The following is a 27395-nucleotide window of genomic DNA, read 5'->3' on the forward strand; positions in this document are numbered from 1 at the left end:
GGCAGTCAACGACGGATTCCACGGCTCCCAGTGTGGTCGGCAGAAAAAGCCACTTCAACAAAGCAATTCGGGCCAATCCGGCCTGGACCGCATCCTCGATCGCCCATGCCAAATCCACGGTACACCAGGATCGGCAGCTAATCATACAAATAGAGAATGCCGGGTCTTCAAACAAGCCGGCCGGTCATACACCAAAAACAATAAAGGGGTCTCAAAGCAATGCAATACAGAGAAAAAGAAACTCCTACGCAATCCAACATGCTGAGCGTTATAAACACGACCCTAGAGGTGTTCTCTGGATCACCGAATGATCACCATACCGGAGAATCAGTCTTCAACACTATCCCCCTATATAGTAACTATTACGTACTGCTGGGGCGAACCACGATTGGCTCAATTCAACGTGGTACCATACCAGGCCCACGTGACATAGTCACAATTATGGGCACGGCTGAACCACACTTCAGCGCCGAAAAGCATACGGCCACTGAAGCAATGAATTGTGCCACCTTGCCGAACCTCGATTCGGCAGCCAACCCCTCGGACACCAATAAAGGAGTCCGAACTACTTCATGACAAGATAGCTCGGCTCGACCAGACGCCAGTCAAACACCCTGGCATAAGTTGGGAAGGGTCACGCCCTGCGGTTCAACCGCTCCGTGGCGCACATACGTCTCTCAGCATTTTCCTTGCAGGATCTCTTCTGCGGATAATAGGACTGGCGCCAGGAAATCAGCCCGGACGCGCAAAGGGGGAATCTTTGAACATTTCCTCCGAAGATGATCCGGACATACTTTGGATTCATACACAGGGTACGCCGTCATACCTCCTTTTTACAACATGAACAGTACCCATACGCATAAACGTATTACTTAAATACAACTAGTAGAGATATATGACACTTATCTGCTATCATCTATCATTGACATTTTTAAGTCATAAAAGGCATCCGAATATCGTGTTATGCCTTAAAACGCCAAGGGGCTTCATTATACCCACACCATGGCAACAAAGTCCGACCACCTTCTTGGTTGCTCGGCACCCCGAACTTATAGCATTGTATGCATCAGCTCCGAATCATGTCTTGGGTCATTAGTTGGGTTTGCCCGGCTCCCATGTTTTGGTACCTTACGTTCCACAATATCGGCTAAGGTAGCGCTGGGAGAACTACTGCGATTGTGTCCTGGTTCTTCCGGACGAGCACCTCAGTAGAGAAAGCCGAAAACTGACTGTCATGATAAGGCGAGAGCTAGTCAGCTGTTCGAGAGGTTGTAAAATCTTTAAGGATTTATTCCGCATAATGCCATCATAAATGCAGAGTCCGATGGATCGGTCTACCGATCAGGTGCCGTTAGAGTCCGTCGTACGGTCTTCCGAACACCAGGGGCTGCGCCTACCATACTCGAATTCCTATGGCTAAGTGAGAGTCATAAAGCCCTATAGTCTGATTGCCTGGTTCGCTGTGCTGAACACCTCCTTCATGGACCCAAGAATAGGGTAAAGAGTGTTCAGGTGTATCCCGAACGCCCCCGCACTTCCTACATGGGGGCAGAAGCCGACGACTGGCCAACTCTCAAAACTAACATATAAAACGGCCGCACATGAGGAAAAACTTTCATATAATAGGCAAATACATAAATAAAGGTGACTTTGTTCCGCCTTACAAAGGACAACATGATTGCCTTCATGGAAATACAATGTCTTTGGTACATTGCTCCGCCACAAGGCGGGCTCCTTTCAGGACACCATTGTAATATAGTTTGGGCTTCCGGTGCTCCTTCCCCTCGGGTGGTCCCTCGGTCATCAGCTTTTCAGCATCCAGCTTTCCCCAGTGCACTTTCGCGCGGGCAAATGCCATTCGCGCACCTTCTATACAAACCAACCGCTTAATGATGTCAAGCCGAGGATAGGCACTCACAATTCGTTTCACGAGCCCAAAGTAACTGCTCAGAATAGGCTCGGCGGGCCATAGACAGACAATCAGATCCTTCATGGCTAGTTCGGCTGCCTGGTGCAGTTTGACCAGTTGCTTCAGCTGATCGACGAATGGCACCGGATAATTCGGTGCCAAATACTGCGACCAGAAAAGCTTTTCTGCAGTCTTCTTCTCCTCAGCTCGATAGAATTGAGCAGCATCAAATATGCTGCACGGAAGATCCGCAAACACCCCTGGAGAAATCAGAAGTCAATTGGTCACCTCGAATTTTTTTTGCTACGGCATCAACAAATGCTCTAAATAGGAAAAGGCCTTACCAGCCGCAATCTTCCTCACCTCCTGAATGTCCTTCAGAGCACCTTGGGCTTCCTCTCGAGCATCAGTTGCGGCTTGGAGAGCTTGGGTGAGTTCGGATTCTTTCAATGACAAACTCTGCCCCAAAGTCTCGCTTTTCTGCACGGCCTCCTGAAGCTCTTGTTCAGCTTCAATGACCCTGGCCTCGTGCTTCTTGCGAAGGGTCTGTTCCGCAGCTGCCTTCTTTTCGGCTAAGGCTACAGCCTTCTTCAATGCCTCAATTTCAGCATTCGCCCCTAGAGTGCGAAATATACATACTTTCATTAGGCGCACTAACTTCATTGTGCTAAAATTAAACAAGGATTTGACATACCTTGGTAGTCCTCCAACTGCTTCTTCACCTGGCCAAGTTCCTATTCGTCTCGCCCCAGACTCTGCTTCAGTCCAAATACTACCGCAGTATGAGAGGCCGCAGTCGTCGCAAACACCTGTTTATAAAGGAAGAGATATATGTCATGCACTGAGTCTCCTGTGGGAGGAAATTTGATCCCCTGTCCGGTTCCTTCTTTCATCGGACAGTGTATCAGGGGTTACTAACTATACTATGACAAATCTTCTAAAAACTCCTAAAAACTTACCTCCAAGCCTTTTATAAGGCTGATGCAGGATTCATTTCTTCCACTTTCAGCGGCCTGAACCTTCTCAATCACCACGCCATAAGGGTGCGATGTTCATCGATGATGGAAGCGCTCTTCAGCGCTGTCAATAAGCTGCCGTGCATCTCTGGTCAGGCAAAGGTCGCCGATGGAGTTGGATCACCTCCTCTAGTCAAGGGGGCGGCCCGTCTGAACCTGGAGCCTCAAAGGTCTCTGGGACTGTGTCCGGCTGTGGGCCGAATACAAGATCGCCGCCGCCATCGACACTTAGTTGAGCCACCGCTCCCGCGTATCCGACCCCTGAGGTGCGCCCCTCCTGGTTTAGCTCCTTTTGGGACGACACCTCGGAGTCATGCCCGAGCTTTGGGGAAGGGGCCCTCGGAGGTGTCTCGCTCTTAAGGGCATCTGAGCTCAACGAATCCTCCGATGAGGACTGTTCGGCGCGAGACCTGGCCGGGCTGCAAAAAGTATTGCACCAATTAATTTATTCGTGCCTTGGTAATACTGGAAGCGTAGACGTGTTCGGATTTTGGGCACTTACGAGTTTTCCAGGGGCTAGGCCTTGGGATCCTACTCCGGGCTGCTGTCGGTAGCCGTAGTGGACGCCTCTGGCAGGGGAGTTTCCCCCCTCTTAGGCAATTCAGCCTCCAGAGATGAGGAGGCCGTCCTTTTCTTTCCTCCCCCCTTGGGGGACTCATCTTCCTCCTCCTCTTCCTCTTCAGAGGAGAGAGGGGTATTGGAGTCTTCGGATTTTGTGTCCGAAGCCTCACGACGACGCAGGCCGCCTTGGTCTCCTTGGCCTCTTTATGGGCCTCTTTCTTTGGCACCTTGTAAGGCGCCGGGACCAGCATCTTTGTCAGAAGTGGTCCAGCTGGTTCTTCTGGCAGCGGGGCTGGACAGTGTATCCGCCCCGCCTTCTTCGTCCATCCCTAAAGATGATTGTGGGAAGCGCGTTAGGGCATCTTCCCCGGATATAACAATGAAACATATGGATGGACAAAACATAATGACTACTTACCGGACTTGCGGGGCGGGACAGTTGGTACCCACGGTCCGCGGCGGAGTCCGGCCATGGTTTCCGGACTTAAAAAGCACCTTCCAGATGTCCTTGTGTGAGGAGCCGTAAAGTTCCTGCAGGATCTGGTGCTCGACTAGGTCGTACTCCCGCAAACTGCAGGCTCGGTGCTGACAGGGAAGAACCAGGCGAACCAGCATCACCTCGACTATGTCAACAAGCTTCATGGCCTTGTCTTCCATACCTTTCGCACGTGTCTGGATCATCGACAGCTCATCAGATGAAGACAAGTTCAAGCCCTTCTTGGTCCAGGTGGTAAGCCGCAAAGGGGCTCCGGATCGGAACTCAGGAGCTGCGGCTCACTTTTTGCCGCGCGGCTCAGTGATATAGAACCACTGTTGCTGCCACTCCTTGACAGAATCATTGAAAGTACCTATCGGCCATGTGACCTTGGGCATCCTGCTCACCATGGCACCTCCACACTCGGCGCGCTCGCCGTTCACCACCTTGGGCTTCACATTGAAGATCTTCAGCCATAAGCCGAAGTGTGGCGCGATGCAGAGAAAGGCCTCGCACACGATGATAAATGTCGAGATGTTGAGAAAGGAATTGGGGGATAGATCGTGGAAATCGATCCCGTAATAATACATGACGCCACGAACAAATTGGTGAAGGGGAAACCCGAGCCCGCGGACAAAATGAGGGAGGAACACGACCCTCTCATGGGACTCCGGAGTAGGGAGAATCTGTCCCACTGCCGGAAGGCGGTGGCCGATTTTCTGGGCCAGGTACCCGGCCTCCCGAAGCTTTTTAATATCCTTCTCCTGGACGGTAGAGGCCATCCACTTGCCTCCTGCTCCGGATCCGGACATTTTTGGAAGAACCTTCGTTGGTGGAGAAGATGAACGCTCGGGCGTTAGGGCTCAAGAGAAAGAGAATGGACGAGCAGAAGGAGAAGGCGTGGGTAAAAAGGAAGAGGCCTTTCCTCTTTATAGAGGCAATGAAACTCTGCGCCTCCCCGATTGCCTAATGAAACCTGCTCGTTCCCCACTCACCGTTTTGGTGGTGCGGTTGGGTTACCCACACCCGTATTGATGAGAATCCCGCGATAAGGGGGACATGATCTCTGTTTTGACAAGACGTGCCAAACAAACCGCCTCGCAATGTGTGCGGTGTCTGGTTATAAAAAACGGTTCGAATAAAAGCCGGGCCATGGCATGATGTCATGCTACAAAGAGTTGTCAGCAGATTAGATTCGTGGATTACTGTTCTCTCTACGGTGGTATGTGAAGTTTGTCTTGCAGAGCCGGACACGGTCCTTGTGTTCGGAATTTATCTTGGAGTATTCTGAGATGGAACCCGCCTTGCAATGCCGAAGACAATCTGCGCGCCGGACTCATCATAATTGAAGCCTGGTTCATGGGCTACTGAGGGATTCCTGGATAGGGGGGTATCTGGACAGCCGGACTATGTACTTTGGCCGGACTGTTGGACTATGAAGATACAAGATTGAAGACTTCGTCCCGTGTCCGGATGGGACTCTCCTTTGCATGGAAGGCAAGCTTGGTGATTCGTATGTAGATCTCCTTCTCTGTAACCGACTCTGTGTAACCCTAGCCCCCTTCGGTGTCTATATAAACCGGAGGGTTTAGTCCGTAGGACAACAACAATCATACCATAGGCTAGCTTCTAAGGTTTAGCCTCTACGATCTCGTGGTAGATCAACTCTTGTACTACTCATATCATCAAGATCAATCAAGCAGGAAGTATGTTATTACCTCCATCAAGAGAGCCCAAACCTGGGTAAAACATCGTGTCCCCAATCTCGTGTTACCATTAGCCTTAGATGCACAGTTCGGGACCCCCTACCCGAGATCCGCCGGTTTTGACACCGACAGTACACCTTCTACCATAGATCCGAAGGCAAGATCTTTGTTGCCAAGAATGGAACCTTTCTAGAGGAGTTTCTCTCGAAAGAAGTGAGTGCGAGGAAAGTTGAACTTGATGAGGTAATTGTACCTTCTCTCGATCGAGAAAGTAGCTCATCAGATAAATCCGTTCTCGTGATGCCTACACCAATTAGAGAGGAAGCTAATGATGATGATCATGAAACTTTAGATCAAGTTACTATCGAACCTCGTAGGTCAATCAGAACATGATCGACACCAGAGTGGTATGGTAATCCTGTTCTGGAGGTCATGTTACTAGACCATGGCGAACCTATGAATTATGAAGAAGCTACGATGAGCCTAGATTACTATAAATGGCTTAAGGCCATGAAATCTGAGATAGGATCCATGTATGAGAACAAAGTGTGGACTTTGTTGGACTTGCCCGATGATTGACAAGCCATTTAGAATAAATGGATCTTGAAGAAGAAGACTGACACTGATGGTAATATCACTGTCTACAAAGCTCGACTTGTCACAGAAGGTTTTTGACAAGTTCCAGGGGTTGACTACGATGAGACCTTCTCACCCATAGCGATGCTTAAATCGGTCCGAATCATGTTAGCAATTGCCGCATTTTATGGTTATTAAATTTGGAAATGGATGTCAAAACTGCATTCCTTAATGTATTTCTTAAAGAAGAGTTCTATATGATGCAACCAGAAGTTTTTGTCGATCTTAAAGGTGCTAACAAAGTGTGAAAGCTCCAGCATCCATCTATGGACTGGTGCAAGCATCTGCGAGTTGGAATATACGCTTTGATGAGGTGATCAAAGCATATGGTTTTATATAGACTTATGGTGAAGCCTGTATTTACAAGAAAGTGAGAGGGAGCTCTATAGCATTTCTGATATCATACGTGGATCACATATTGTTGATTGGAAATGATATGCAATTTCTGGATAGCATAAAAGGATACTTGAATAATAGTTTTTCAGTGAAAGCCCTCAGTGAAGCTGCTTACATATTGGGCATCAAGATCTATAGAGATATATCAAAACGCTTGATAAGACTTTCAATGAGTACATACCTGATAACCCACAAGTATAGGGGATCAGAACAGTTTTCGAGGGTAGGGTATTCAACCCAAATTTAAAGATTCGACACAAGGGGAGCCAAAGAATATTTGCAAGTATTAGCAGCTGAGTTGTCAATTCAGCCACACCTGGAGATTAATTATCTACAGCAAAGTGATCAGTAGCAAAGTAGTATGATAGTTTTGATAGTAATGGTAGCAGCAACAGTAACAGTAACAGTGATAGCAGAAGTTTTTAGCAAGTGCAATAGTGACAGTAGCGATAGTAACTTAGCGAGATCAATATGTAGGAAAGTCATAGGCATTGGATCAGCGATTCGTTGGATGATATTCATCATGAGACAGTCATAACCAAGGGCAATACAGCACTAGCTCCAGTTCATAAATATAATGTAGGCATGTATTTCGTAAATAGTCATACCTGCTTATGGAAAGAACTTTCATGTGATCTTTTGTCCTACGCTCCCGTGGCAGCGGGGTCCTATTGGATACTAAGGGATATTAAGGCCTCCTTTTAATAGAGAACCAGAACAAAGCATTAGCACACGGTGAATACATGAACTCCTCAAACTACGGTCATCACCGGGAGTGGTCCAGACTATTCTCACTCCGGGGTTGCCGGATCATAACACGTAATAGGTGACTATAACTTGCAAGATCGGATCTAGAACATAGATATAATGGTGATAACATAAACGGTTCAGAGCTGTAATCATGGCACCCAGGCCCAAAGTGACAAGCATTAAGCATGGCAAAGTCATAGCAACATCAATCTCAGAACATAATAGATACTAGGGATCAGGCCCTAACAAAACTAACTCGATTACATGATGAATCTCATCCAACTCCTCACTGACCAGCGAGCCTACGAAGGAATTACTCACTCCCGATGGGGAGTATCATGGAGTTGGTGATGACGAAGATCGAAGATCCCCTCTCCGGAGTCCCAAACGGACTCCAGATTTGGCCTCCCGATGAAGAACAGGAGACGGCGGCGGCTCCATCTCGTGAAACGCGATAGTTTTTCTCCCTGATTTTTTCTGGAAAAATAGGATTTGATAGCGTCGGTTTCAGGGTCTGCAGGGCCACCAGGTGGGGACAACCCACCTGGGCATGCCTGGAGGGGGTGGCGTGCCCTGGTGGGTTGTGCCAACCCAGGTGCCCCCCTCCGGTGGTTCTTGGCTCCAGAAATTCTCTTTTATTGTATATAAAATCCTCGCAAAGTCTCGTTCCATTCCAAGAACTTTTATTTCTGCACAAAAACAACACCATGGTAGTTCTGCTGAAAATAGCGCCAGTTTGGGTTAGTTTCATTCAAATTAGAGTCCAAAACAATAGGAAAAGTAGATAGGACGGAGACGTATCAACTCCCCCAAGCTTAAACTTTTGCTTGTCCTCAAGCAATTCAGTTGATAAACTAAAAGTGAAACAGAAAAACTTTTTACGAAATCTTTTGCTCTTGTTTCCATAAATAAGATTCAACATCACCTAGGTTTTCAGCAAAGATTATACCTAACCATGTAGACAATAAATCTTAAAAATTATATTAACTCATATCAATGATATAATCAACTAGCGAGCAATAATAAGACATCTCAAACAGCAACACGTTGTTAAAACAATCATGATACAATATGACAATAGTGGTATCTCGCTAGCCCTTTCTAAGACCCAAAACATAAATGCAGAGCACCTCCAAAGTTCAAGCAGCGACTAAACATTGTAATTCATGGTAGAAAAGATCCAGTCATGATGCACCCAACGTTAGCTACACACAATGCATTAGCATCATAGCAGTGCTCTCAGGTTCTGGCGCTTATTTGAGAAGGTGATTGATAACCCACAAGTATATGGATCGCAATAGTTTTTGAGGGTAGAGTATTCAACCCAAATTTATAGATTCGACACAAGGGAAGCCAAAGAATATTTGCAAGTATTAGCAGTTGAGTTGTCAATTCAACCACACCTGGAGATTAATTATCTGCAGCAAAGTGATCAGTAGCATAGTAATATGGTAGTTTTGATAGTAATGGTAGCAGCAGTAGTAACGGTAACAGTGATAGCAATGGTTTTGTAGTAGTAACTATAGTAGTAGCAGAAGTAGTAACTTAGCAAGAACGATATAAGGTAAATTCATAGGCATTGGATCGGTGATTTGTTGGATGATGTTCATCATGAGATAGGCATAACCTAGGGTGATACGACACTAGCTCTAGTTCATAAATATAATGTAGGCATGTATTCCATAAATAGTCATACGTGCTTATGGAAAGAACTTTCATGACATCTTTTGTCCTACCCTCCCGTGGTAGCGGGGTCCTATTGGAAACTAAGGGATATTAAAGCCTCCTTTTAACAGAGAACCGGAACAAAGCATTAATTAGCACACGGTGAATACATGAACTCCTCAAACTACGGTCATCACCGGGAGTGGTCCCGACTATTGTCACTCCGGGGTTGCCGGATCATAACACGTAGTAGGTGACTATAACTTGCAACATAGGACCTAGAACATGGATATCATGGTGATAACATAAACGGTTCAGATCTGAAATCATGGCACCCGGGCCCAAAGTGACAAGCATTAAGCATGGCAAAGTCATAGCAACATCAATCTTAGAACATAATGGATACTAGGGATCAGACCCTAATAAAACTAACTCGATTACATGATGAATCTCATCCAACTCCTCACCGACTAGCGAGCCTACGAAGGAATTTCTCGCTCCCGGTGGGGAACATCATGGAATTGGCGACGGAGAAGTGTTGGTGATGATGAAGATTGAAGACCCCCCTCTCCCGAGCCCCAAACGGACTCCAGATCTGGCCTCCCGATGAAGAATAGGAGACGGCGGCGGCTCCGTCTCGTGAAACTCGATAATTCTTTCTCCTAATTTTTTTTCTGGAAAAATAGGATTTTATAGCGTTGGTTTTAGGGTCCACGGGGCCACCAGGTGGGGACAACCCACCTGGGCGCTCCTGGAGGGGGTGGTGCGCCCTGGTGGGTTGTGCCCACCCAGGTGCCCCCCTCGGGTGGTTCTTGGCTCCAGATATTCTCTTTTATTGTATAAAAAATCCTCGCTCAGTTTCGTTCCATTCCGAGAACTTCTATTTCTGCACAAAAACAACACCATGCTAGTTTTACTGAAAACAACGTCAGTCCGGGTTAGTTTCATTCAAATCATACAAACTAGAGTCCAAAACAAGAGGAAAAGCGTTAGGAAAAGTAGATAGGACGGAGACGTATCAACTCCCCTAAGCTTAAACCTTTGCTTGTACTCAAGCAATTCAGTTGATAAACTAAAAATGAAAAAGAAAAACTTTTACGAACTCTTTTGGTCTTGTTTCCATAAATAAGCTTAAACAACACCCAGGTTTTCAGCAAAGATTATAACTAACCATGTAGACAATAACTCCTAAAAATTATATTAACTCATATCAATGACATAGTCAGCTAGTGACCAATAATAAGATATCTCAAACATGATATAATATGACAATAGTGGTATCTCACTAGGCCTTTCTGACGTCGCAAAACATAAATGCAGAGCACCCCCAAAGTTCAAGCAGCGACTAAATATTGCAAATCATGGTAGAAAAGATCCAGTCATGATGCACCCAACATTAGCTATACACAATGCATCAGCATGACAACATTGCTCTCAGGTTCTAGCGCTTATTTGAGAAGGTGATGACACAACATAAAAGTAAATAGATAGTCCCTTCGCAAAGGGAAGTAGTGATTTGCAGAGGTGCCAGAGCTCAATTTTTTAAAACAGAGGTAAATGAAATTTTGAGGCATGCACCCTTCTTGTTTATTTTGCGACAATCAGTTATCAATATCTTCCATGCTAAACAAATTAGTAGAGGTTCCCAAGCGGTAAAGTAAAGGCTTTTGCTCCGTAGGAGTTTTTTGTTTGATTATTGCTAGGTTCTTTTTGCAATTTGGAACTAGGAATCCCTATCGAGGGAGTCCTGGATTAAGGGGTCCTCGGACAGCCGGACTATATACTTTGGCCGGACTGTTGGACTATGAAGATACAAGATTGAAGACTTTGTCCCGTGTCCGGATGGGACTCTCCTTTGCGTGGAAGGCAAGCTTGGCAATTTGGATATGTAGATCTCCTTCTCTGTAACCGACTCTGTGTAACCCTAGCCCCCTCCGGTGTCTATATAAACCGGAGGGTTTAGTCCATAAAAAAACAATCATAATCATAGACTAGCTTATAGGGTTTAGCCTCTACTATCTCGTGGTAGATCAACTCTTGTAATACTCATATCATCAAGATCAATCAAGGAGGAAGTAGGGTATTACCTCCATCGAGAGGGCTCGAACCTGGGTAAAACATCGTGTCCCCTGTCTCCTGTTACCATTACCCTTAGACGCACAGTTCGGGACCCCCTACCCGAGATCTGCCGATTTTGACACCGACATTGGTGCTTTCATTGAGAGTTCCACTGTGTCATTGCGGTAAGGCTTGATGGCTCCTTCAATCATCTTCAATGACGCGGTCCAGGGGGAGATTTTCCTTCCCGGACAGATCTTTGTATTCGGCGGCTTTGTACTGCGGGCCAACTCACTTGGCCACCTTGAGCACATCGATAGCTACGCCCCTGGCCATCAGGTCAGGTTTGGAAGCTTGAACTACACTGCCGACATCCATGGAGACTTGATCTTCGACAGATTCGAGCCCATGTTAGGTACGCCAAACAGTCGTGACGAGCATGACTTAGTTCTGCCATCAGACAGTGTTCGAGAGATCGCACCTGCGGCGGCCCCGGGAATCAATCCGGAGCAGATCACACCTTCTGAGGACAGGTGGATGGACCCCGCCATGGAGGCCGCACACTCATCGGTGCTGGAGCCAAACACTGATCCCACCCCCTGTGAGGGTGGTGTCATCGGACCCTCGGACTCGTCTTCGGCTATAGGATCCGAACCGCGTACGTCCGTGCCTATCAAATCTGATTGGCCACCGGTCATGGAGTTCACCTCCGCGGACATTTTTCAGCACTCGGCCTTGGGTGATGTGCTAAATTCATTAAGGTTTCTCTCCTTGTCAGGAGATTCCTGGCCGAACTATGTTCGGCTCGAGTGGGAAACGGACGACGAAGAAATTTGTTCCCCACCCACCACCCACTTAATAGCCACTGTCGATGACTTAACCGACGTGCTTGACTTCGACTCCGAAGACATCGATGATATGGACGACGATGTAGGAGAAGAATAGGAACCACCGCCTATAGGGCACTGGACAATCACCTCACCATATGATATATATATATATATATGGTGGACACCCCCAAAGAAATCAATGGCGATGAGGCAACGGAAGATAACCCCTTGGAGAAGCAATCTAGGCACCGGCGTCATAGGCGCCGCTCCAAGCCCCGCCATAGCAAAAATAGTGATACCGGCACAAGAGATAACAATTCGGATGGTGCCGAAGACGAAAACAATCCTGCCCAACCAGGCTTCGAGTAGGCCGAGCAAGAGGATGGGAAAGCTAGCCCTAAAGAACATGCAACATACGGAGAATCAGAGGATGATAACTACATGCCTCTCTCCGAAGACGAAGTGAGCCTTGGCGACGAAGAATTCATCGTGCCTGAGGATCCCGTCCAGCAGGAGTGCTTCAAGCGCCGGCTTATAGCCACTGCAAAAAGCCTGAAGAAAAAGCAGCAACAACTTCAAGCTGATCAAGATCTGCTAACTGATAGATGGACCGAGGTCCTGGCTGCCGAGGAACACGAACTCGAGCACCCTACAAAAAGTTACCCGAAGCACAGGTTGCTACCTCAACTTGAGGAGGAGGCGCTAAAGCCCACACTACCAGCGCATGATGCGGCTGACCGGCCTCCCCGTGGCCGGGACAAGGCGAAGTACCAGCCCGAAGTCCAGACCGCACCCCGTTGCCAATCAAACAATAATACTAAGGCCCGGGGCTATCGAAGGACCTGCGAGACGTATTGGAAAACAAAGCAGGACAGTCAAGATCGATCTACGGATCACGGGGGCGCGCCACATCACGTGATGATGACCGTCACGCCAGATACAATATACGAAAGTCCGGCCGGGCCGAATACAACAGACCAGATTCATTTGAACTATGTCGGGATGTAGCCCAGCATAGAGGCACCACACATCCCCTATGCTTCACTGACGAAGTAATGGATCATGAATTCCTAGAAGGGTTTAAACCCGTGAACATTGAATTATATGATGGCACAACAGACCCCGCGGTATGGATTTAAGATTTCCTCCTTCACATTCACATGGCCCGCAGTGATGACTTACATGCCATAAGTACCTACCACTTAAGCTCAAAGGACCATCCCGACATTGGCTGAATAGCCTGCCAGCAAGCTCCATTGGCAGTTGGGAGGACTTGGAAGACGCATTCCTTGACAAGTTCCAGGGCACTTATGTGCGACCACCGGATGCTGATGACTTAAGTCACATAACCCAACAGCCTGGAGAGTCAGCCAGGAAATTCTGGACTCGGTTCCTAACTAAAAAGAACCAAATTCTCGACTGTCCGGATGCGGAAGCCTTAGCAGCCTTCAAGCATAACATCCGTGATGAATGGCTCGCCCGACACCTCGGCCAAGAGAAGCCAAAATCCATGGCAGCCCTCATGACACTCATGGACCGCTTTTGCGCGGGCGAGGACAGCTTGCTGGCTCATAGCAACATCACACCAAAAAACTCCGACGATTCAGACGCCAGAGATAGCAACGACAAGCCACGACGCAATAGACACAAGCGTCGCAACAATGGCGACAACATCGAAGACACGACAGTCAATGCCAGATTCAGAGGCTCTAAATCCGGACAGCGGAAGAAGCCATTCAAAAGAAACAATCTGGGCTCGTCCAGTCTGGACCGCATACTCGATCGCTCATGCCAAATTCACGGCACCCCCGATAAACCAGCCAACCACACCAATAGAGAATGCTGGGTGTTTAAGCAGGTCGGCAAGTTGAATGCCGAAAACAAGGAAAAGGGGCTGCATAGCGATGATGACGAGGAGCCCCAGCCGCTGAACACAGGAGGACAGAAGAAATTCCCTCCCTAGGTGAAAATGGTGAATATGATATACGCAACCCATATTCCCAAGCGGGAACGGAAGCGTGCACTAAGGGATGTCTATGCGATGGAGCCACTTGCCCCAAAGTTCAACCCATGGTCCTCTTGTCCGATCACTTTCGACCGCAGGGAACATCCTACCAGTATCCGTCATGGCGGTTCGGCCGCATTGGTCCTTGACCCCATCATCAACGGATTCCATCTCACACGAGTCCTAATGGACGGTGGTAGCAGCCTGAACCTGCTCTATCAGGATACAGTGCGCAAAATGGGCATCGACCCCTCAAGAATCAAGCCCACAAAAACCACCTTCAAGGGTGTCATACCAGGTGTGGAGGGCTGTTGCACGGGCTCAATCACACTGGAAGTGGTCTTTGGATCTCCGGACAATTTCCGAAGCGAGGAGTTAATCTTCGATATCGTCCCCTTCCATAGTGGTTATCATGCCCTACTAGGACGAACCACATTTGCTCGATTCAATGCGGTACCGCACTACGCATACCTCAAGCTCAAGATGCCAAGACCTCGCAGGGTTATAACAGCCAAGGGAAACACAAAACGCTCGCTCCGAACGGAGGAGCACACTGTGGCCCTCACAGCAGAAGTACAAAGCAGCCTTCTTAGGCAGACCGCCAATTCGGCAATAAAGCCCACGAACACCGTCAAGCGAGTCCCGAGTACCCTACAACAGGATCGTCCGGCATGTCCAAAGCTCGACTAGCAATCCAGCCTCTGCCCTAGTCCCAACCAAGTGGCGAAATTTGTGCCGTGCATACATAATTACGCACTCAAAATACCATGGGCATGGGTGGAGGCAGGGCTACGACACGGTCCACAATGCGGCTCAACCGCCCGAGGACCCGAATTCCTTCATCATTTTCTTTCTTCCAGGACCCTACTCTCTGAAAGCCCTTTCAGGTAGCCGGATTATCGGACTCATCACAGGAAGGAAAGTCCAAGGAGGCAAGAAGCTTTGACATATAAGGGAATACTCAGGTGGTCTCTGATAACGATCATTATACCTGTTTAACATACCCACGTGCAGCTTACCCTTGGCTAGGACATGTCAAATAGTCCCATTTTGCTTATCGCACTACTTGTATACATACGCTTTGACGTATTATTTAAATAACAATTGTAAAATATACAGTGTCAGCTTATTATTACACTTTCTGTATGTTTTTCCTTGGCGGCTTATTTACTTCACACCGCACCCGTACACTTTGGTACGTTTAGTTCGCCAGGGGCTTCAGTGTACCCCATAACACGGCAAGAAAAGTCCGAACACTTTTGACAGTGCGGCACCCCGAACTTATAGCACTATATGCATCAGCTCTGAATCATGTCTTGGGTCAATAGTTGGGTTTGCCTGGCTCCCATGTTTTGGTACCTTATGTTTTGCTATATCGGCTAAGGTAGCACAGGGAGAACTACTGCGATTGTGTCTCGGTTCTTCCGGACGAGCACCTCAGTAGAGAAAGCTGAAAACTGACTGTCATGATGAGGCGAGAGTTGGCCGTTGTTCGAGAGGTCTCAAATCCTTCAAGATTTTTTCTGCTTCAGGCGAGGAACTGGCCTCGTTCAATTTAGGCGTGTAGAGCGCCCCAAGTTCGGTTTTCCGAATACTAGGGGCTTCGCCAAAATTTAAAATTGTAGACTTCTATGGCTAAGTGAGAGTGATAAAGTTGTATAGTCCGATTGCCTTGTTCGCTGCGTTAAACACCTCCTTAAAAGGACCAAAAATTTGGATAAAGAGTGTTTATATTTATCCCGAACACCCCAATACTAGTTACATGGGGGCAGAATCCGACGACTGGCCAACTCTCAAGATTTTATAAACGGCCGCACAGAAGGTAATATTTTAAATAAACAAGCGCCGTATAGCGCACATGAACTCATTTTCACATTACGGGATGATATGAGTACATTCATTCAAATATTACATCCTTAGCACATTCATCCGCCACAAGGCGGGCACCCTTAATGACATTGTCATAGTAATGTTCGGGGTGGCGATGCTCCTTGCCCTTTGGCGGCCCCTCCGTCACCAGCTTCTCAGCGTCCATCTTCCCCCAGTGCACTTTCGCACGGGCAAAGGCCCTGCGTGCACCTTCAATGCAGATGGACCGCTTAATGACTTGAAGCCGCGGACAGGCATTTACCATATGCTTTACAAGGCCGAAGTAGCTGCTGGGTAGGGGCTCGCCAGGCCACAGCCGGACTATAAAGTCCTTCATGGCCAGTTCGGCCGCCTTGTGCAGTTCGACCAGTTGCTACAGCTGGTTGCTCAAGGGCATTGGATGTTCGGCCCCAATATACTGGCGCCAGAACAGCTTCTCCGTCGAGATCCCTTCCAGCACGGTAGAACTCTGCGCCATCTGATATGTTGCACGGCAGATCTGCGAACGCTCTTGGAGAGATCTGAATTCGGGTAAGTAAAAGGAAATTCTCCTTCACATGCTTGCTTTGCATAACGAAAGCCATACCCGCCGCTATCTTCTTGGAAGCCTCAACCTCCTGGAGGGCCTTATGGGCTTCAACCTTGGCGTCTTGCACGCTCTGACGGGCCTTCACAAGCTCCGACTCTTGCGTCTTGGAGTCACGCTCCAAGGACTCAAATTTTTTGACGAAATCCTGGAGCTCTTGCTGGACCTCATCAACCAGAGCCTCTTGTTTTTCGCGCTCGGCGTGCTCCTTGGCCGCTTTGTCTTGGGCCTTGGATAGCGCCTTCTTAAGGGCCGCCACTTCGGTCATGGCCCCTATTATATACATGATGCTTCGATTAGCGTCCACAATTTTCCCTTTATATAACATTCAGACTGGGTAGCACTTACATTTGTTCTCCTCGAGCTGCCTCTTCACGAGGCCGAGCTCTTCTTCGGCCCACCCCAGTTTCTGCTTCAGTCCGCAGACCTTCGTGGTAAGGGCGCCGGCAGCCAGCAGCGATGCCTGCTTATTCACATAGACACAATATGATTAGACTCTCGGGGATAATATTTGATCCTCTGTTCGGCCTTTCTTTTCGAACACCAAACAGATCATCAGGGGCTACTATCTATACTATGATACTTTCTCATAATTTAATTACTTACCTCAAAGCCTGTCAGGAGGCTGGCGCAGGCTTCGGTCTACCCGCTTTTGGCAGACTGAACCTTCGCAATCACCATACTCATAAGAGTACGGTGTTCTTCATCAAGGGAAGCGCTCTGAAGCGCTTCCACCAGGTTATACGATACCTCTGGATGGACAGAAGTCATCAGCACAGGCGGCTCGCCCCCCTTAGCGAGGGGCTGCCTACCTGAACCCGGAACCACTGGAGGTTCCGGCGCAGTATCCGGCTAGGGGCCAGACTTGCTGCGGCCCCCATCATTAGAATCCATGGGGGTCTCCCCCCCCATGTGTCCGGCTTCTGGGATTTCGCCTTGGGGCATCTCCAGAACCGTCTCCCCCTGTTCTGGTATCCTCTAAGACAACACCTCAGTCTTGTCTGCGGGCCGGGGGGTGGTGGCCATCGGGAATGAATAACTATTCATCTCCGACTGGCTCAGAGAGCCATCCGAGGAGGATACGTTGATATGGGCCTTGGACGGACTGCACAAACACATTTTGACATGATAAGAAGCCATAAAGCTAAGCATGCTAGAAGTATTATGGTATTCGGATACTTACGACTTTGCCAGGGGCTTGTCCCTGGGTAGCCACTCCTCGTCGCTGTAGGCGGCTGTGGTGGAGTGGTCTAGAGGGAGGTTCCTTCCCTTCTTGGACCCTTCGGCCTTCCCGGATGGGGCGGCCTTCCTCTTCTTCTTCCCCTCGGTTTGGGGGGAGGGATTTCCTCTTCCTCCTCCTCGTTTTTAGTGGAGGAGTTCGCCTCGGTGTCTTTGAACGATGAGTCTGACACAACCTTGCGTCGGAGACCTTTCCTGGTCCCCGTGGACTTCTTCTTGGCCTTCTTCTCCGGCACCTCATAGGGCGCCGAAAACAGCATCTCCGTCAGGAGAGCAGTTGCTGGATCTGCAGGCAACTGAGCTGGACAGTCCATCCGCTCCGCTGTCGCCACATAGTCCTGTTAAATCAGTTTGATGGCTTAGATTCCTCTCACGAACATACTGAGGAAAGGCACATCTTGTGAAATATAGAGAGCTTACCGGATTGGCAGGGCGCTTTGTGCTGAGTCCGCGGTCCTCGGTGGTGGGAGGGGGTACTTCGGCGGCCTTGAACAACACCTTCCGGATGCCTTTGTGCATCATGTCGAAGAGCTCTCGCAGCGTCTGGTGTTTGGCCGAATCGAACTCCCACATGTTGAATGCCCATCTTTGACACGGGAGGATCCGGCGGAAGAGCATGACCTGGACCATGTTGAGAAGCTTGATCTTCTTGCTTATCATATTCTTGATGCAGTTCTGGAGTCCGGTCAGCTCTGCAGGTGCACCCCAGGCTAAGCCCTTCTTCTTCCAGGAGGTGAGCCGCATGAGAATGCCAGATCGGAATTCAGGGGCCGCCACCCAATTGGCGTCGCGCAGCTCGGTGATATAGAACCACCCCGATTGCCACCCCTTCACGGTCTCCATGTAGGAGCCTTCAAGCCAGGTGACGTTGGGCATTTTGCCCACCATGGCTCCTCCGCACTCCGCTTGCTAGCCGACCACTATCTTCGGCTTCATGTTGAAGATATTTAGCCACAGGCCGAAGTGGGGCTTGATGCGGAGGAAAGCCTCGCACACGACGATAAACGCCGAGATGTTGAGGATGAAGTTAGGGGCCAGATCATGAAAATCTAGCCCATAGTAAAACATGAGCCCGCGGACAAATTTGTGGAGGGGGAATCCCAGTCCGCGGATGAAGTGGGTGAGGAACACAACCCTCTCATGGGGTTCCGGAGTCGGAACGATCTACCCTGCATCCGACAGCCGGTGCGCGTTGTCTGCTGCCAAGTATCCGGCCTCCCGGAGCTTCGTTATGTCCTCCTCCATGACGGAGGAGGCCATCCACTTGCCTCCCGCTCTGGACATGTTTGGAATGGCTGTACGGAGAAGGTGAGAGCTGGGGCGCTGGAGCTCGAGCGGGTGAGAATGGATGAGCGAAGGAAGAAGAAGGCGTGGGTGAAAAAGGAGAATCCTTATCTCCTTATAAAGGCGATAGAAACAATGCACCTCCCCACTTGCCCGTTAAAATCGCTTATTCCCCAAGTGCCATGATTGATGGCGCGGTTGGGTTACCCACACCCGCATTGATGAGAATCCCATGATAAGGGAACACGATCTCTACTTCGACAAGACGTGCCAAGGAAACCGCCTCGCAATATGTGCAGTGGCTGGTTGAGAAAAACGGTTCGAATAATAATCGGGCCGTGGCGTGACATCACGCTATGAAAGTTGTCAGTAGATTAGATTTGTGGAATATTGTGCTCTCTACGGTGGTATGTGGACTTTGTTTTGCAGAGCCGGACACGATTCTTGTGTTCAAAATCTTCTATGGAGTATTCGGAGGAGGAACCCGCCTTGCAATGCCGAAGACAACCTGCGTGCCGGACTCATCGTCATTGAAGCCTGGTTCAGGGGCTACTAAGGGAGTCCTGGATTAAGGGGTCCTCGGAGAGCCGGACTATATACTTTGGCCGGACTGTTCGACTATGAAGATACATGATTGAAGACTTCGTCCCGTGTCCGGATGGGACTCTCGTTTGCGTGGAAGGCAAGCTTGGCAATTTGGATATGTAGATCTCCTTTTCTATAACCGACTCTGTGTAACCCTAGCCCCCTCCGGTGTCTATATAAACTGGAGGGTTTAGTCCGTAAAAAAACAATCATAATCATAGGCTAGCTTCTAGGGTTTAGGCTCTACGATCTCGTGGTAGTTCAACTCTTGTAATACTCATATCATCAAGATCAATCAAGTAGGAAGTAGGGTGTTACCTCCATCGAGAGGGCCCGAACCTGGGTAAAACATCGTGTCCCCTGTCTCCTGTTACCATTAGCCTTAGACGCATAGTTCGGGACCTCCTACCCGAGATCCGCCGGTTTTTACACCGACACCTATTACCGCTCTTTTCTCGTGCAATGGTGAGTGAATAAACACCCAGCCTGAGAATAACCCTCTTAGCATGGAAGATACCAACTACCTCCTGTCGCTCTATGAATAATCCAGGAACACAAAAAGGATATTTATTTGAAGGTTTTAGAGGTGGCACATGCAAATTTACTTAGGACGGCAGGGTAATACCGCATGTAGGTAGGTATGGTGGACTTATCTGAATAACTTGGGTTTCAAGTTTTTGATGTACAAGCAGAGTTCCCACTTAGTACAGGCGAAGGCTAGCAAATAGGTTGAGAAGCGGCCAGCTAGAGAGCAACAACGGTCATGAACATGCATTATGCATAAGTAAAATTGGATACTAGCATTAGTAGGATATGAACACCATGAACATAGATATCATAGAGGCTATGTTGGTTTTGATTCAACTACATGCATGAACATGTGCTAAGTCAAGCCACTCGAACATTCAGAGGAGGATACCATATCATCATACTATATCACAATCATTTTGACGCAACGTTGACATCCAAGATAAATCATTATCCACTACTAGCTACTTATGCATGGCATGAGAAACTATAATCTCTAATTGTCATTGCAAACATGTTTGATCATAATAGGCTAAATCATGGATACTAGGTTAAACATATTTACAAAAACAGAACAAGTCGCGTCCATACCCGTTTCTCTCTGCCATGGCCAGTTCATCGAATATCGTCATTATTGCCTTTCACTTGCACGACCGAACAATGTGAAAATAATAATAGTGCAAGAGTGTTGTGGACTAAGCTGTAATCTGCAAACATTTTATTCAAAAGGAGAAGACAAGGTAATATGGGCTCTTCAGATCAACAATAATGCAAATGAGAGCCACTCAACATTTTCATCGTGGTCTTCTCCTTGGTATGACTCAATAAAAAGAAAAGAAATTTAGAGAAACACACTGAAATATTTTTGGAGTTTTTGTTTTTTTCGTAAACAAGCAAATAAAAATGGGTCCACCACAGAGTCCTTATTAAACAACATTATATAAGTGAAATTATGGGGTTCACCTCTAAGGATCTTATGATGTTTCATAGCATCAAAGTCTAGGTACTGCATGGGTAAAATAGGATCATAGGGCAAAGGTGAAACACCCAGTTCTCATCGTGGTCTTCTCCTTGGTATGACTCAATAAAAACAAAAGAAATTTAGAGAAACACACCAAAATATTTTTGGAGTTTTTGGTTTTTCGTAAATAGGCCAATAAAAGAGAAAAGCAAAAATGAGAAAAACTATTTACACGGGAAAGCTCCCAACAAGCAAAGGAAGAACAAGGAAATCTTTTTGGGTTTTCTTTTTAGTGCTACAACAATTTAAACTAGGAAGAAAAATTAAAAAGAAGCAAGAAACATATTTTTGGATTTTCTCAAAGTTTTTCAAACACACAAGAAGAAAGCAAGAAAATAAATTTAACATTGATATTACAATGAAAAAGTGTGAACACCGACAACTGGAATGAAATGTGTGTACATGAATGTAATGTCGGTGGGAATACGTACTCCCCCAAGCTTAGGAAGGTCCAATGTTGAAGTGCTGGGGAGTGGGCACCTGAGGATCCCACTGCTGAGGCTCTTCCTGTGCCGCAGCCAGGTTGTTCCGATAAGCGATAATGTCCTCAGGCATAATCCTGTATCCGCCCCTGGCAACATGATCAAACAAAGCAGGTGCAGGCAAGGGAATAATACCACGAGTTTTCTCACTAAAAACTAAGTTAGAGGGAATATCAATATCAGGGTAATCAACTGCAATAAACTGGTGGTCCTCCATAGCTGCTCTATCTAAGTAAACCTTGGGCAAACGATGGTCATGCTGGCGTATCTGCACGTTAAAGTGAGTCGCTAAATGAGTAGAATAAATGCCCCATTGTATTTTACCCTTGGATCTGTTGATGTGAAGGCGACGTGCCACTATAGCTCCCAAGCTATATGTGTTGTCGCCATACAGTGCGCGATGTAAAACAACAAAGTCTAGAACGCTAAGTGCACCCACCTTCTCTCTAGCAAGTAAGCATTTTGCAATAAATATAGCAAAATAATGCACAACACGAAAATGCAAGATAGTAGCAATGGCACTCGATATTCCCCTATCACCCCCACCGTCAGAGTACGGTAAAAACCATCAAACTCCACGGGCCTAGGCTCTACCAATTCACCATCAGAAGGTAGCATGCATATGTCACAAAATTCAGTAAGTGGTATCTGGTGGTTTTCAGCATATAAATTAAATGACACCTCAGGGGGATCAATTCCTAGAATGGAAATGAAAGTTTTGCACAAAGGAATTTGTGAGGAGATGATACTGTTCGCATTTAGCTGCGATGAAGTCGGTGAGGCCGGCATTAGCAGCATATTGTGTGAACTCTTGAAGGATTTCAGCCCCTTACAAGAGCGGATTATGCGGCCATTCGCATGGCCGTAACTCCACCAATTGCCGGGTATGAAGATAATTGCTAGATGACTCCCCAATAACTCCCTCGGAGCTCTTTTTAGAAGCAAACTTCCTAAAGAAACTCATCTTTTTCCTATGAACAAAATTCTGAAACGTCCATTTTGCATCATGTTTTCCTACTATTATATTATGTTGTTTTACTGTATAATAATGCTTTTTGGAGAATTCTGGCAGCTGGAAATCTGGACTTGGAAAATCTACGTCAAGCTACCTATTCTGCAAAACTCCAAACGAGCTGAAACTCCCCGAGGATTTTTTATGTAATATTTAATAAATATTGGAGCAAATAAGTACCAAAGGAGGGCCACCAGGTGGGCACAACCCACCTGGGCACGTCAGGAGGCCCAGGCGCACCCTGGTGGGTGCTTCCCTCCTCGGCCCACCTCCGTTGCCCACATTCTAGTATATAAGTCATTTTGGCCTAGAAAAAAAATAAGGGGAGGACATTCGGGACGAAGCGCCGCCGCCTCAAGGCGGAACTTGGGCAGGAGCACTTTTTCCTTCTGGCGGAGCGATTCTGCCGGGGGAACTTCCCTCCCGGAGGGGGAAATCAGCGTCATCATCATCACCAACAACTCTCCCATCTTGGGGATGGCAATCTTCATCAACATCTTCACGGAACCAACTCCTATCAAACCCTAGTTCATCTCTTGTGTTCAATCTTCGTATCAAAACTATAGATTGGTGCTCGTGGGTGACTAGTAGAGTTGATTACATCTTGTAGTTGATTACTATATGGTTTATTTGGTGGAAGATTATATGTTCAGATCCATTATGATATTCAATACCCCTCTGATCTTGAGCATGTTTATCATTTGTGAGTAGTTACTTCCGTTCTTGAGGTCACAGGAGAAATCATGTTGCAAGTAATCATATGAACTTGATATGTGTTCGATATTTTGATGGTATGTATGTTGCTATTCTCTTAGTGGTGTCATGTGAATGTTGACTACATGACACTTCACCATATTTGGGCCTAAGGGAATGCATTGTGGAGTAGCTATTAGATGGTGGTTTGTGAGAGTGACAGAAGCTTAAACCCCAGTTTATGCGCTATTCCGTAAGGGAACGATTGGATCCAAAAGTTTAATGCTATGGTTAGAATTTATTCTTAATACTTTTCTCATAGTTGCGGATGCTTGCAAGAGGGTTAATCACAAGTAGGAGGTTTGTTCAAGTAAGAACAACACCTAAGCACCAGTCCACCCACATATCAAATTATCAAAGTACCGAACACGACTTAAGCCAACCTGATGAAAGTGACTAGATGAAATTCCCGTGTACCCTCAAGAACACTCTGCTTATCATAAGAAACCGTTTTGGCCTGTCCTTTGCCTCAAAAGGATTGGGCTACCTTGCTGCACTTTTGCTACTACTATTGTTACTTGCTCATTGCAAATTATCTTGCTATCAAACTACTCTGCTACTTATAATTTTAGCACACACAGACAGTACCTTGCAGAAAACCACTTGCCATTTCCTTCTACTCCTCATTGGGTTCGACACTCTTACTTCAAGAAAAATCTACAATTGACCCCATATACTTGTGGGTCATCAAGGCTATTTTCTGGCGCCATTTCCGGGGAGTGAAGCACTCTTGGTAAGTGGAAATTGGTAAGGAAACATTATTACTATGTGCTGAAATTTATTGTCACTTGCTACTATGGAAAACAATTCTTTGAGGGGTTTGTTCGGGGTATCTTCACCTCGACCGGAACCACATTTAGTTACCCCTCAACCTACTGCACCTACTGAAAATATTGAATATGAAATTCCTTCGGGTATGTAAGAACAACTACTAGCTAATCCTTATGCAGGAGATGGAACCGAACATCCTGATATGCACTTGATATATGTGGATAAAATTTATGGATTATTTAAGCTTGCAGGTTTGCCTGGAGATGAAGCTAAGAAGAAGGTTTTCCCTTTATCTTTGAAGGGAAAAGCAATGACATAGTATAGACTATGCGGTGATATTGGATCTTGGAACTAGAACCGTTTGAAATTGGAATTTCATCAAAAACAATATCTTGTGCATCTAGTTCATCGTGAGCGGAATTATATATATAATTTTTGGCCTCGTGAAGGATAAAGTATTGCTCTAGCTTGGGGGAGGCTTAAGTCAATGTTATATTCATGCCCCAATCATGAGCTCTCAAGAGAAATTATTATTCAGAATTTTTATGCTCGGCTTTCTCGTAATGATAAATCCATGCTCGATACTTCTTGTACTGGTTCTTTTATGAAGAAGACTATTGAATTCCGGTGGGATCTTTTAGAAAGAATTAAACGCAACTCTGAATATTGGGAACTCGAAGAAGGTAAAGAGTCAGGTATTGAACCTAAGTTTGATTGTGTTAAATCTTTCATGAATACCGATGCTTTTCAAAAGTTTAGCACTAAATATGGACTTGACTCTGAGATAGTAGCTTCCTTTTGTGAATCTTTTGCTACTCATGTTGATCTCCCTAAGGAGAAGTGGCTTAAATATCATCCGCCAATTAAAGAAGAAGTTAAAGAACCGGTAAAAGATAAAGAAGAAATTATCATTTATAATGTTGATCCAGTTGTTCCCACTGCTTATATCGAAAAACCACATTTTCCTGTTAGGGTGAAGGAACATGCTAAAGATTCAATTGTGGTTAACAAAAGTTATGTTAGAACACCCAAACCTTCTGAAAAAATCAAAGTTGAACCTAGTGTTGCTATGGTTAAAGATATCTTAGTGGATAATATTGATGGGCATGTTATTTACTTTTGTGGTGAAGCTTCTAGAATTACCAAACCTGAAGGAAAATATAAACATAGACCAGTTGTTGGCATGCCTGTTGTCTCAGTTAAGATAGGAGATCACTTTTATCATGGGTTATATGACCTAGGTGCTAGTGTAAGTGCTATTCCTTTCTCCTTATATCAAGAAATTAAAGATGAAATAGCACCTGCTGAAATAGAAGACATAGATGTCACTATTAAACTTGCTAATAGACATACTATATCACCAACTGGGATTTTTAGAGATGTTGAAGTCTTGTGTGGGAAAATAAAATACCCTACTGATTTTCTTGTTCTTAGCACCCCACAAGATGACTTTTGTCCCATTACTTTTGGTAGACCTTTCTTGAACACTGTCAATGCTAAAATAGATTGTGAGAAACAAACTGTCGGTGTTAGCTTTGATGATGAATCTCATGAGTTTAATTTTTCCAAGTTTAGTAAACAACCTCATAAGAAAGTTTTCCTAGTAAGGATCAAATTATTAGTCTTGCTTATATTGATGTGCCTCCTACTGATCTTTTGGAACAATATTTGCTAGACCATGAAAATGATTTGCATATGCATGGAAGAAATGAAATAGATAGAATCTTTTTCGAACAACAACCTCTGCTTAAACACAATTTGCCTATTGAAACTCTAGGAGGTTCTCCTCCACCTAAAGGTGATCCTGTGTATGAATTAAAATAATTGCCAGACACTCTAAAATATGCTTATCTTGATGAAAAGAAGATATATCATGTTATTATTAGTGCTAACCTTTTTGAACATGAAGAAGAAAGACTATTGAAAGTTCTAAGGAAGCCCAGGGCTGCTATTGGATATACTCTTGATGATCTTAAGGGCATTAGTCCCACTCTATGTCAGCATAAGATTAATATGGAACCTGATGCTAAACCCGTTGTTGATCACCAACGTCGGTTAAACCCGAAAATGAAAGAAGTGGTAAGAACGGAAATACTGAAACTTCTGGAAGCAGGTATAATCTATCCTATAGTTGATAGTAGATGGTTAAGTCATGTTCATTGTGTCCCTAAGAAGGGAGGTATTACTGTTGTTCCTAATGATAAGATTGAGCTTATTCCACAAAGAACTATCACAGGCTATAGAATGGTAATTGATTATAGAAAATTAAATAAAGCTACTAGAAAGATCATTACCCTCTGCCTTTTATTGATCAAATGTTAGAAAGATTATCAAGCACACACATTTTTGCTTCCTTGATGGATACTCTGACTTTTCACAAATACCTGTTTTACAATCTGATCAAGAAATGACCACTTTTACTTCTCCTTTTGGAACATTTGCTTATAGACGCATGCCTTTCGGTTTATGTAATGCACCTGCTACCTTTCAAAGATGTATGACTGCTATATTCTCTGATTTTTTTGAAAAGATTGTTGAGGTTTTCATGGATGAATTTTCTGTTTTATGGGAAGTCTTTTGATGATTGTTTAAGCAATCTTGATCGAGTTTTGCAGAGATGTGAACAAACAAATCTTGTCTTGAATTGGGAGAAGTGCCACTTTATGGTTAACGAAGGTATTGTCTTGGGCCATAGAATTTCTGAAAGAGGCATTGAGTTGGACAAAGCCAAGGTTGATTCAATTGAGAAAATGCCATGTCCTAAAGATATCAAAGGTATTCGTAGTTTCCTTCGTCATGCTGGTTTCTATAGGAGGTTTATCAAAGACTTTTCTAAAATTTCTAGGCCTCTTACTAGTTTTTGCAAAAGGATATTCCCTTTGTGTTTGATGATGATTGCATGGAAGCGTTTGAAACACTAAAGAAAGCCTTAATTATTGCACCTGTTGTTCAACCACCTGATTGGAACTTGCCTTTTGAGATTATGTGTGATGCTAGTGATTATGTTGTTGGTGCTGTTCTAGGACAAAGAGTTGATAAGAAACTAATATTCATTATGCTAGTAAAACTCTAGACAGGGCTCAACGAAACTATGCTACTACTGAAAAAGAATTCTTAGCAGTGGTGTTTGCTTGTGATAAATTCAGATCTTACATTGTTGATTATAAAGTAATTGTTCACACTGATCATGCTGCTATAAAATATCTTATGAAAAAGAAAGATGCTAAACCTAGACTCATTAGGTGGGTACTTCTACTA

Source organism: Triticum aestivum, chromosome 5B (genome assembly GCF_018294505.1).
Source record: "Triticum aestivum cultivar Chinese Spring chromosome 5B, IWGSC CS RefSeq v2.1, whole genome shotgun sequence".
Taxonomy (NCBI): domain Eukaryota; kingdom Viridiplantae; phylum Streptophyta; class Magnoliopsida; order Poales; family Poaceae; genus Triticum; species Triticum aestivum.